General features: G+C 41.5%; 4 non-coding genes across 4 annotated transcripts; 3 read left to right on the forward strand and 1 right to left on the reverse strand.

The window, feature by feature from the left end:
• Positions 1-200: 200 nt before the first annotated feature.
• LOC119571279 lies at positions 201-368 on the forward strand. The gene has a single exon (XR_005228557.1). It is a non-coding gene; the product is annotated as a U1 spliceosomal RNA (small nuclear RNA).
• A 7,790-nt stretch (positions 369-8,158) lies between these two features.
• On the reverse strand, positions 8,159-8,278 carry LOC119571283. Its single transcript, XR_005228561.1, has one exon. It is a non-coding gene; the product is annotated as a U5 spliceosomal RNA (small nuclear RNA).
• A 697-nt stretch (positions 8,279-8,975) lies between these two features.
• On the forward strand, positions 8,976-9,179 carry LOC119571282. Its single transcript, XR_005228560.1, has one exon. It is a non-coding gene; the product is annotated as a small nucleolar RNA U3 (small nucleolar RNA).
• A 2,401-nt stretch (positions 9,180-11,580) lies between these two features.
• On the forward strand, positions 11,581-11,743 carry LOC119571280. Its single transcript, XR_005228558.1, has one exon. It is a non-coding gene; the product is annotated as a U1 spliceosomal RNA (small nuclear RNA).
• The last annotated feature ends 354 nt before the right edge of the window (positions 11,744-12,097 follow it).

Below are 12,097 nucleotides of genomic sequence, written 5' to 3' on the forward strand. Positions count from 1 at the left end.
AATTTAGGGAAAAAATAAGGATTTTTGTCATTGACATCTTTTTTCCCAAATACAGTTTTTTAAAAATGAACATAAGTGTAGTTCATAGTAGAATCTTTGCAAAAAAGAAAAAATTTTAAATTTTATATTTGATTAGGTGTTATAGAGGGGGGGGGTTTTCAGTAAGTGGTTTAGCGTGGGTCGGCGGGGGGTTGATTAGCATACTTAACCCGGCCCCAGGAGATACCGTGATCATGAAGGGGTTTTCCCAAGGCGGGCTCAAAATTGGGACTCCCGGGGGCGCTGACCCTTGCGATTTAAACCCAAATGTGGTTAACTTTGAGTGCGCAAATTTTTTTTGTGGGGGGTGCCCTTCGCGCTATCCCCCTTTTTTCAAACGTTTTTTTACAAATATCCCCTACCCCTTTTTTAAAATATCGTAGACAAATTCCCCATCCCCTTTTTACATACGTTATACAAAAGTATTTCTTAGAACTACTTCCCCTTAAGTGTTGGCGAGAGAAAGATTCTTAAAAGGCGTAGCATCTCTTTAAAAGCCTTTTTTGGTTTGATATATCCCATTTTCATATATAGGATAAACCAACTCAATAAGAAGAAAACGTCGAGGGTTTATTTTTTTCTCGTAAAAATTTTTTTTACATACCGGAAAACGATCTTGTAAACCTATATTAAACCATCCGTTACTGAACGATTGGAAAATTTACCAGTTGCCCCCCGAAAAAAAAAACAATACCCCCAAGAAATTGACAACTATTTTATTATTATTATTATTTTTATTTTTATTATTAGTTTTTTTTTTCATATAACTCCAATAATAATTTAAAAAAAACATTTATTTTTTTTTCCCTTTATGTAAATGTTGTTGATCAGTATTGCTTAATTTTTTCGTATCCAAATTTGAGGGGTAACTATTTGTTTTTAAGAATATGTTTTTTTCCCTTTAGAAAATATAAAAGTTTAACACTTCCTAAAAATTCCCAAAATGTGGGTTTTAGATAGAATGAAAGTGGGATTAAATTTTTAGGGTTTTAGCTTGAAATGGAAAAGGGCATTCTAACAGGTTTATTAAAAAAACTGAATCCCCCCGGAAAATAATACATTAGATCAAAAGTATATAGTCTTAACAATCATTTTTTAAAGAACCCCCCCGAAGTGGGTTTTAGAAAAAAATTGAATAAGACACTAAGTTGTTTTCCCCCCCACGGAAAACCCCTTTTGTAAAAAAGGGAAAGAAATTTTTGGGGTTTTGAAGGGGAAAACCCGAGTTTGGGATTTAAAAATTTTTACCCATTAAAACCCAAAAAAAAAGGGAAAGGGTTGGGGAATACAGAACGATAAATTTAAGAGCAAAAAAAGGTTTAAACGTGAAGTAAATAGATATTTTTCTTACAAGGAAATTTGCAAAACCCCTTTAAAAACAAATGTGTTTAAAAATGATGTTCAAAATTTAAAAAAGTATAATTTTCAGGGAGATTTTTCTTAATTAGATATAAACTTGAAATTGGAAAAAGTCGCATATGAATACCCTTACTTCCCAAAAAAATCAACAAACCCATTTTTTTTTAAAAATTCATGAATCTTTGGATTCAAAAAAAATCATCTTTGGAGTTTTTAATATTTTTATATATGCACCAAAATTTCGTTGGAAAAACACTAAAAAAATATGCCCCCTTTTCCCATAATATGGTTTTAGTTTAGTTTTCAACCCCCTATGGCTTTTTTAGTTTTGAAAGGGTCCCAAAATATGCCCACATATTGCATCTAAATTCCCCAAAATACGCGTTTAAAATCCGGTTTTAGTAGAACGAAGTTGTTAAATAAAAAGTATTTTGGAATTAAAAATCGAACTCGAAACCAAAAGGGGGAAAAATTTTTAACTTTATAGGACCACTATTTTATGCGAAATTTCCGGGTTTCTCGCCGAGATTCTCGGGAAATATTCCAAACCCCCGATGAGGAATGTTAGTGTAATCCTCCCAAACGGGAAGCGGGGGGTCAAGTGTTGTGCTTGGGGAGATTTTATGGGCCGTTTGACTCGGTTTTTCCGATGCCAGAGGAGGATATCAATCCAAAATTTTGGGGGAAATATAGTAAATCCTAACAAGGAAAAAAAAGAACATAAAATTTCAAAACTGAGAGCTTTTTCCCCCTTTTTAGAAGAAAAATTGAACAGAAAAAGTTTAAATAAAAAATTTTCACTAATATTTGGTATTAAATTTTACATGAAATTTCATTAATAAAAAACTATTTGTTCCTAAATATAAATATAGACACTGATACTTGCTACTAGCAAACTATTAAAATACTGATACCATTACTTCTTTATCTACAGTTGATATTTTTTTATGCATGCCCGTCTTTTATTATTGTGAAAAATTATATTACTATGCAAATTTTGATACCTGAAAATTTTTTCCCCCCCCTTTTTACTTCCTGTAAATATATTGGGGGCCCCCCAAACCAAAGTTTTGCCATCCCCCCCCTTTTTGATTTCGTTTATGCGGAAAATAATTTCCCCGGAAAAAACCCCCTTTATAAGTCCAAAAATTTAAAGAATGGTAAAAGCACTCTTAAATATTTTTGTTTGATATATCCCCGTTCTTTCATTAACCCTTTCCCCAAAAAAAAAAACTTGCCCGACGATTTTTTATTTATGCTGGTAAAATTTTTATTTCAACATTGCCCAAAAAATATTATTTGTATTCCGATATTAGCTACTGAATATCCCAACCATTGGAGGTGTACAAAACAGAAAAAATCCCACTATATATACAATACGAAAGAATTTGGGTAGTAAAAGAATTTGACTTATTGGGTGGAAGTTTTCAGTAATATGTTTTGGGAAAAAAATTTTAAAGTTACATTTACTTAACCCAAAAACCCATGGGCATGGCATGGAAATAATGCCCTGCCCCACTGTGAGTTTACTTTATTATTTATATTTTTTTTATTATTATTTTTAAAATTTTTTTTACACAAGAAAGGGGTACACTTGTTTCAAATCACCCAAAGGGCAATTGCAAGAATACCTATCTCGTCTGGGTTTTAAACCCCTTTTTCCCTTTTTTTTCGAAAATATTTTTATAAATTTTTCCTTTCCAAGATCAGTAACATAATAATAATGGGCCCATACTAAAAAATAAAAACCAACATATTCATAAAACATTAGTAAAAAACCCTTTTCCCCCCAAAAATTTAAGGGAAATGGGGAAATCAGGTAAGGCCGCCCAAAGGGTTTCTAAAGACTCCTTTGGGGGCTAAACACTTACAGAGCCCAAAAAATAATAATAAAAATGGGTTTCGGGCCCAAACCCCCTCGTCTCTCTGCCCCCCAACACAAGGGAGGTAGGCAGGAAAGGCGTGCTACCACAGGGTCGTGAACACTGAAAAGTCCAAGGGCCCCCGGGAAAACCAACAGCGTCCCAGAAAAACCCCCGGAGAGGAAAAACCCCAAATGGCGAAAAGGGGGGCCAAAGAAGTAAAAACAAAATTTACAGGCTTTCCTTTATTTACACAAGTTATTTTTCCCGGCCACTTTTCCCAAAAGGGAAATACGGGGGAAACCAGCAGCACCTGCCGATACTGCCCTTTTAAAAAGGGCAACACAAAGTTTTATCAGGTCACAAGGGCACACACGAGGTCTTTACAGGAAAGCCCCCCAACTCCGTCTCTTGGGCTTGTTCCTCCGCTCACAGCCAGCTGCGTCATGTTTTTTCCCAGGTTTCCCTTTTTTTAACCCCATTTTTTCGCCCCATCTCCGAAAAAACCCCCAGGCGTAGCACTATCCCCCCCATCAAGCAGAGGGCCCGCTGCTCTGACATAAAAACCCAAACCCCGAAACAAACTACAGAAAATTTAAAATAAAATCAGTTCTCAGAAACCCAAAAAACTTTCAACCGCGCCCGGCCCTTTTTCGCTTTTTCTTGAGTCGCTCCGGAGGGGGAGTGGGGGGCCCGGGAGATTGGCCCCGTGGGACCCAGAAGGGGTATCTTCTGCCCCAAAACCTGGTCATGGTCACCATTTTACGTCCCCGCCGCATCGCCCCCCACCGTTTCCAAAGCTCTCCCCCCTCTTTTCCCGGGCGCGTCCCGCCACGGCCTCATCGCCGCTACTGGGGGGCCCAACGTATTTTTTTCTTTTTCACCATGGCCCCAGGAAATAGCTTCTGGCCCCCTGGTAACGCCACGCCGGGGGCGCCAAGTCCTGAGGAAGTCAGGCAACGGCCCCCCCAAACCAAACCCAAATCCTCGCCCCACCGACGACTCTTCTGGCCCTCCACTTCCTACAAGTGCCCCCCTTTGCACCAGCTGGGACCTTCAGGTCCTTATCAGAGAAAATTAGCCCCACTAAAACTTTTAACTAAACCCCCCCCCTGGTCCAAAAAGGTCCAACCCCAAAAGCCACGCCATCAGCCAAACTGCAGGTTTTGGATGGGCTCCACGGGGCCCCCCAACCCCCAGCATCCTCTTGACAGTCGACACCCGGGTTATAGCCTCTGCCCGGGGGGAAGGTGCAGTCGGGGTCATTCCCCTAACCCCACCTCCCGCCCCAGCCCAAACCCCTGGAACAAGGGCACATCTTCACCGTGCACTCTCACCAGCTTCCATCCAAGGGTTTGACACCCCGCCCCTTTTCCTGCCTTTAGGGGTCAAGGCCCAGCAAGCAGTGGTCGTCCCATTGGCCAAATACACCCCCCAGCCGCTGCACCGTGCTTCCCACGCCCAAAACGAGGTCCACTGGCCCCTTGAGCTGCCCCACAATGCCCCGTGACAGCACCCGTCCCCTGTGGGGCGTCTGGAATTTGCAAAAGTGGCCAACATATCAGGGCCCCCCTAGGGTTTCTCACCCCAGTTTCCACTGTCAGGGGGCATGGGGTTCCCCTCATTGGCCCTCCACCCGCCTCCCTGCTGGTTCGACGGCAGCTTTCCCAAGTCGGGGCCCGGGAAACCAGGCCCGGCCCCGGGTTTGGCCCCTTCTCCAGCCCCGGCCGATTTTTCCGCCTTTTACCACTTCCCTTAGGCAAACATGCACCCCGGATTTTTGACCATACCTACCCCAGTCCTTGCAGGGACTGCTGGAAGGGATCAGAATCCCCTTTCCCGTTGAGAGGACGTGGGTTCCCCCGCTCCCCCTGACACTGCTAAGTCCCGTGCCCTTCCTCACTGCAGCCCCAAAAACCCCAACCTTGGAAAAGGTTAAAGGGGCCCCCTTCCTCAATGCTACCTTTCCCCCTTTTTTTGGGCCCTTCCCGGGCCCCCGGGGGTCAAAGGCCCGGGGGTTAGAAACTGGGCCCCAGGCCCTGGGTTTCCTTCAGGAAGGCCCCAACTCCAAAAAGGCCCCTTTCCAGCGGGCCCCCTGCGGTCCTCAGGGTTTTTGCCTCCCAATGTAGATTTGCCGCTGCTGGTTTTGCCCCCAAACGTAAAAAAAAGAAAACCCGGGGGGAAAGGGCCACGATCATATCCCGCAGCCGCAGGGTACGACCTCCTTACCAGCCCTCCAAAAATCCTGCGCCAGTGGGCAGTGTCTCGCCATGCTCACCCAGTCCGCTTCTTCAAGTGGGCCCGATAACCTCGGCCCGGTGGTTGGGGCCCGAAACGGCCCTTTCAAAGCCCTCCCCCCACGCGGGGTAAGAGGCCCTGTTGGGGTTCCCGGCCCGTGCCCCAACACTTCCCCCCGCGGGGCCCCCCCCAGCGCCCCCCCCCCCCTTTTTACCGCTGTAGGGCCTTTTTCTTCCTGGCTTCCCCCCCTGGGCAATGCCAGTATTTCAAAATTGGGGGACAAAATGCCCCCCCCAGGGCCCCCCTTCCCGTCGTACTCAAATAGCTTTTCGCCTTTACAGAATGTCGGAGGCCGAGGGGCTGCGGGGTGGAGAAAAGCGTGCCGTGGGAAAATAAAACGCCCGGGGGGGGGGAAGGGGGGGGGGGGAAAAAAACGAGGGGGGTTGACCGGGTTCCCAGTTTTTTCCGCCCCCTATATCCAAAGGGAACCCGGTTTTCCCATGGGGCCCCCCAAAAATTTTGCAAACACCACTGGCTCCGGGCACGACGCTGCGAGGCCTGGGGGGGTTTCCCCGGGCCCCGGACCCCAGGCAGACCCCCGTAACCCCCAACTCTGGCATTGTTGCCAGAAAAGGGCTGCCCTTTTCTTTCTTGCAGCGTTTTCTACCTCGTGACGCCGCCTTTCCCCCCTTTTACTTCCTCCCTCAAGGGCCCCGAAAACCCCCCCCCCTTCAGAGTTTCCCCCCTCCATCAGTTTTACTCTTACGCTGTTGCAGGCCTTTTCGGTTTTACTGCCTGAGTTTCCCCTCTTCACAATGAAGATTTCTTTTTGTAGCCAAACCCCAAAAAAGTTGGCAGAACTGTTCCTCTTTCCTTCCTTGCCTGCCCCTCGAAAGAGATGGTGGCCTGCTCCCCGTGGCCCTCTGTGCCTTTCCCTTTTGCCCTTTGTGCCATTTTTTCCCCCCTCCCTAAAACCGGCCCCCATGGCAGTTATTCAGGGGCCATCTGGTCGGCTTTTACCTCATCGTGCCCTGCCCCAGTCTACCTCCTCTCGTCATGGCTGCCGCCATTTTTTGGACGCCCTGATAAATCGGCGCGTCCCCCTGATCAAATATCACAAATCCCACTCCTGACACCCTTTGTTTACGCCGGTCGCCTCGTCTCTCTGCCCCCAAACACAAACAAAGGGTAGGCCCCGAAAGGCGTGTTTATACAGGGGTTTGGAACACGGGAAACTCCAAGGGCACCGGAAAAACCAAAAAAGCGTCCCAGAACACCAGGAGAGGAAAAAGCCCAAATGGCGAGGCGGGGAAAGAAGTAAACCAAAAAAATGAAAAGTCTTTCCTTTATTTTTCACAAGTTATTTACCCGTACCCTTTTTTTATAGCACAATACAGGGGGGAAAACCCGCATGTACACTGCCCCCCGATACTGCCCTTTTAAAAGGGCAACAAAAAAAGTTATATCAAAGGGACCAAGGGGACACAAAAGAGGTCTTCACGGAGGAGCAAACCCAAATCCGTCTCTTGGGTTGTTTTCCCCCCGCTCACAGCCAGCTGCCCCTCATGTTTTCCCCGGTTTTTAAAGTTAACCCAAAGTTTCGCCAGTCTCCGAAAGACCCAATGGCGTAGCAAAAATAATAATAACTAACAATAACCCAAAAACAATAAAAAATAATAAAATAGGTCACAGTATTTTCCTGGCGACATTGAGTTAAAAGTTTTTTACTTTTATGAGACCCAGCTTCAGTAGCCCAAAATTTGGCATAATTTAAATTTAAATTGGTTTTTTCATGTTTTTCTTACTTAAAGGATTTTATTTTAAACAAAAATATTCTGAACCAAAAAAACATTTTTTTTTAAATTTCCCCAAAATTTCGATTTTCCAAAACGCAGTTTCCCCCTATATTAAGGGTTTTTTTGTGGACATATGTGTGTACACTTTTGGTTGTCATTCTTTTCCCTTTCTTTTAACGTTTTCGGAAAAAACGGTTTTTTTCGCGGTGGATTATGCATCATTTTCATATATTTTATTAATGAAATGTGTTTTGTTCACAACATAATATATGGTGGGAGTTACTCAGAGTAGATCAGAAATGTAAAAATAGTAGGTAGACCACTACGTGTTATTGTATGTACACATACACACCACAAACCCCACAGGCAAAGGCACACTACAACCCCACGCGCGCACGCACAGGCACAAAAAACACCCCCCACGCGCCCCGCGCGGGCCCAAAACCCTTTGCACACATAAAACAATTTGAAGCCCCTACTAATGTTACACTTTATTTTATTTCTATATTTAAAAATAATCCTTTTCACCAAAAACCCAAATAAAAAGAAAATTTGGAAAGTGTAAGCCCTTTGTGAGAATTGTGTTTAAAAAATAGTAACTTTAAGGGATTTTTGCGTTTTTGAACCAAAGTTGGCCCTTTTTTTTTGGGAAAAAGATGTTTTTAAACCCTTTTATAAATTTTTTTAAAAAACCCAAATTTAGGGTTTTTGCCCAGGTGGAAAGGGGGAAATCCTATTAAAACCCCAAAATAATTGAAAAAACCCAAAAAATTTGAATATATTCAAGACTTCTCCTTACTATAAGAATAGGGTTTTTAAAAATTTTGAAATTTATTTTATATTTATGTTTTAAATTGAGTTTTAAAACCCCCCGAAAGGGGCTTAGAAAAAATTTAGTAAGACTCATTTGGGTTTTTCCCCCCCAGGAAATTTTTAGTTTAAAAGGGGAAAGATTTAGGGGTTTTTTAAGGGAAAACCCGAGTTCAAATAAATTGGGAACCCAATTTTAACCCAAAAAAAGGTAGACTGAGGATTCCCTTTAAGGGGATGTGATAAGGGCCCAAAAAGACGTATCTTGAAATAAGGGGCTATTAATTTTTTTCCCTTTAAAAAGGATTAGCCGCAAAAAGTAAATGGTTTTTGATATTTAAAAGGGTTTAAACCCCCTATATAAGCCAGGTAGTTTTTTTCCCTAACCGAACTTAACAAAAGAAAATTTAAAAAAATCGCCTTTTGACGAGGAAAAATTTTTCCCCTTAAAACATCAATCATCGAAATAACGGTTTTGAAAATACCGACCCCCTTTTAAATTTTCGTTTTTAGATTATCTTGTAGTACCCAGAAATGTGGGGAAATGAATTTCATTGGAGATACCGTGGAATAGAAAATATGAAAAACGCATTTATATTCATATATTTTGTTTAGGCCCTGTGTCCGTTATTTAAAATGCATGTCTTTTTTTAAACTATGTATAAATGTATGCATTAAAATTCCCCACTATTCTTACTGTAACCATTTGATCAAAAATTTTTAGATTATGTAATTATTTTTAAATGGGCAAACCCACGGCCACATATACAATATATACATCAACATACGAAACGTAAAAAAACCCCTTGTATTAAAAACAAAGACCTCAGGGAAAATGTAGTGTGTGGGAAAAATGTAATTAAAGAAAACCCTGAAACAACTTTATAGGGATCCCCTTCTATAGTGCGATTGCCGGTTTCTCGCCCGAGATTCTCGGAAAATGTTCAACCCCGATAGGACTGTTATGTAATCCTTTTGAGCGGGAACGGTTTTCAAGGGGTTGGTTGGAGAAATTTTATTTACCGTTCTGACCGGTTTACCGGTTGGGGGAGGATCACAGAAGCTGAGTTTGGGTTTAACACAATCCCAAGAATTTTTCTTTTAATTTTGACAACTCCTGAAAAGGGGGAAAAAAATCTTTTATAAAAAGGTGTAAGCCTTTCTGCTCGTTGGGTTTTTCAAAATCCAAAACCCACTTGATGTTTAAGCCCCAAAATTTTTGTTAAATGTTTTTTTCTAATCTTGAGGCCCCGTTTTCAGTAATGCCAAATTGGGGGCTACCCGTGGGTTTTTGTTGTATTTCCCATTGCAGTTTTAATTACCCCTTGAGTTCTTTAACCCCCTTTTTCTTCATGTAAATATTTTGAATCGGTAGCAGCCCGTAACGCGAAAAAATTTTGGATGAGGGCGGAAATTTGTGCTTTTAAAAAACGGGGCCAAATATATTTTAAAACCCTGCGTCCCGGAAGTGGAAAGATAATAATGTGTAAAAAAAAAGAAAATTTAAAAGAAATTACAAAATAGTAATGGAAAACTAATAAACTGCCAAAACCAGGCCCCAAAATAAATATAAAATCGTAAACCCTTTTCAAATGTTCAATGTTTAAAAATGATGGGGACAATCAATTTGCATTCCCCAAACTTTACGATTCTGTTTAGTGGATCGTGTGGGTCTGTGGTTTGGTTCTCTGAGTAATACCCAGTGTTTGGGGGTTTCGTAAGGAGGGTATTTCTATTTCATTTAAAAAATCCATTACTACATTACTTTATGTTATGCCCCTTGAAGGTTTTGGAGGCTTGATGTCTCATGGAGTGGGAAGGGCTTTACACACTCCAAAATTTTAGGTGATACTTCCCTTTTTTTATTTTAAAAATCAAATATTTTATAAAAATTTAGTTAAAAAATGCTCCTAGAGGCCGTAAATGTAAAATAAAACCCTTGGGTACTGCAATAAATCCGATCCATGGGGGAGGTAAAGGAAGACCCCAGAAAACTCCCGTTTTCCCGAAATCGTTTAAAACATTTGTTTGGAGGGGGGGGGGGTTTCTCCACAATTTGTTTACATATTGGCTAAATTGAATTGCCCTTTTTCACCGATCGGCAACGAGGAAACCCAAAACTGGAAAACGCATTTTTTTGGGAAAACCCTTTTTTATATCAGCTATTTAGAAAGAGCTAAAGCAAATATGAGAATGCTTTTAAATTTTTTTTAATTTGTTTTACCTCTTTCAAAGAGAATGAAACCCAAATTCCAAAGTACATTTATGAAAGATATTGTTAGATTTGGTTCTGGGGGTTTTTGTGGACAGAAATGGTTTTAAACCCTTTTATTTTTCCTTTTTTATAAAAAGTTTTTAAAATGTGTTTTTATTTTGCACTTTGGGTATCCCCTGTAGATGATTAATTTAAGGTGGCACAAGGGGAAAAAGATTTTTTAATTTTTCAGACACATAATTTGATTTTGATAGTAATATTATAAAATAATATAACCCGTGGCACTAAGGTTTTATATGATGAAATTGTTTATATTTTTATTATGAAATGATTAATCCCGGGTGTAGTAGGGACCCAGTTTGACATATTAATTTTTGACAGAAATAACGCCCCAACCCGACAAAATGGAAACCCCAAAAAGTTTTTTTTTACAAATTCCCCCTTGGGGGGAAAAGGATCATTTTTTAAAATTTCTGTATTTCTTTGTCGATTTTTCCGAAAAAAAACATTTTAGGAATGCCCGTTTAAAGGGCACCAAACCCCATTTACAGAGGGGACGTTTGGTTTTCCTCAAATGTTAAAAAATTTTTATTTTAAAAAATTGGAAAATTTTTCCCTTTGGAAAGGGGGTGGGACCAATCCCGCAGGTACTGGAATACCGGGCTGGGTCCGCCCCGGGTAAGTTTGGAAAACAGGGGGCCCCTTTGCACTTGCCCCTAATTTTGAAAATTTGGTTTAAAAATATTAAAAAAGTTATAGTCAAATTAGACATACCTTCCCCGAGTGAAAATTAGTGTTACGTAAAAAAATTTTTAATTTAAAATCTGAATGCAAAATTTCCGCGTTTTACATTAAACGTTGAATATTTCATTTATGGGGAACATGTATAACCCCCGGTATTTATGGGGTATATTTTTTAAAATGTGTGTGTGGGTACGCCCCACTCAGTATGCGTTAAAGGGAAAATTGAAAAAAACGCGGACTTTTGGGAAAAGTCCAAAAGAATGATATAATTAATTGGGGCGAGGGGCTTTTTATTCACCCTTTCGATTTTGTACAGGGTATTTTACAAAAATTCCTTTGCATGGGGAACGTTTTTTTTTTTCTAAACTTTGTTTTTTTTTAAAAGTAATTGTGTCTTCACCTTTGGGGTTTCTTTTTGAAAAGCAAAGGTAAATTTGTTATCTTATAAAGTATTTTAGTGGTGGAGGTTTTTGAGTTTTGGGGCGATGGGGGGCGGGGGGGGTGGGTAGTTTTAGCATTTCTTAAACCCGGCCCCGGAGATACCGTGATCACGAAGGCGGGTTTTTCCCCCGACGGGGGTCACCATTCACTCCGGGGTCGCGACCCTTGCATTAAAAACCCCCAAAGTGTTTGGGGCCCAATTTTTTTAAGCGGGGGAAATCCGTTCGCGCTATCCCCCTTATAAAACCCTTTAAAATTTTTTTCCGAAAAGTTTTATTAAAATCCCCCTTTTTTCCCCCTAGTCTAGTTTGTAAGGTAAGTAAAATTAAAAAAAAAAGACCCGTTTTAAAGGGTAGGGAAAAAAGAGGGAAGGGGGAAGGAAAAGGGGGGGATCGGAAGGGGTGATTTAGTAAAAAAGAGAAAAGAGTTGGGGGTTAAACCCAACAGCGGGGTAAAAATTTTGGGGGGGATAGCTTAAAGGAGGAGGAAAGGAGGGCAAAAGGGCGGTAAGGGAGGCCCCCCCGCCATCGGTGGTTCGCGCTGCCCTGGCATTGGGGTCACTTTGCTTGGGATGAGCGAATCACGGGTCGGCG

Source organism: Penaeus monodon, unplaced genomic scaffold, assembly GCF_015228065.2.
Source record: "Penaeus monodon isolate SGIC_2016 unplaced genomic scaffold, NSTDA_Pmon_1 PmonScaffold_575, whole genome shotgun sequence".
Taxonomy (NCBI): domain Eukaryota; kingdom Metazoa; phylum Arthropoda; class Malacostraca; order Decapoda; family Penaeidae; genus Penaeus; species Penaeus monodon.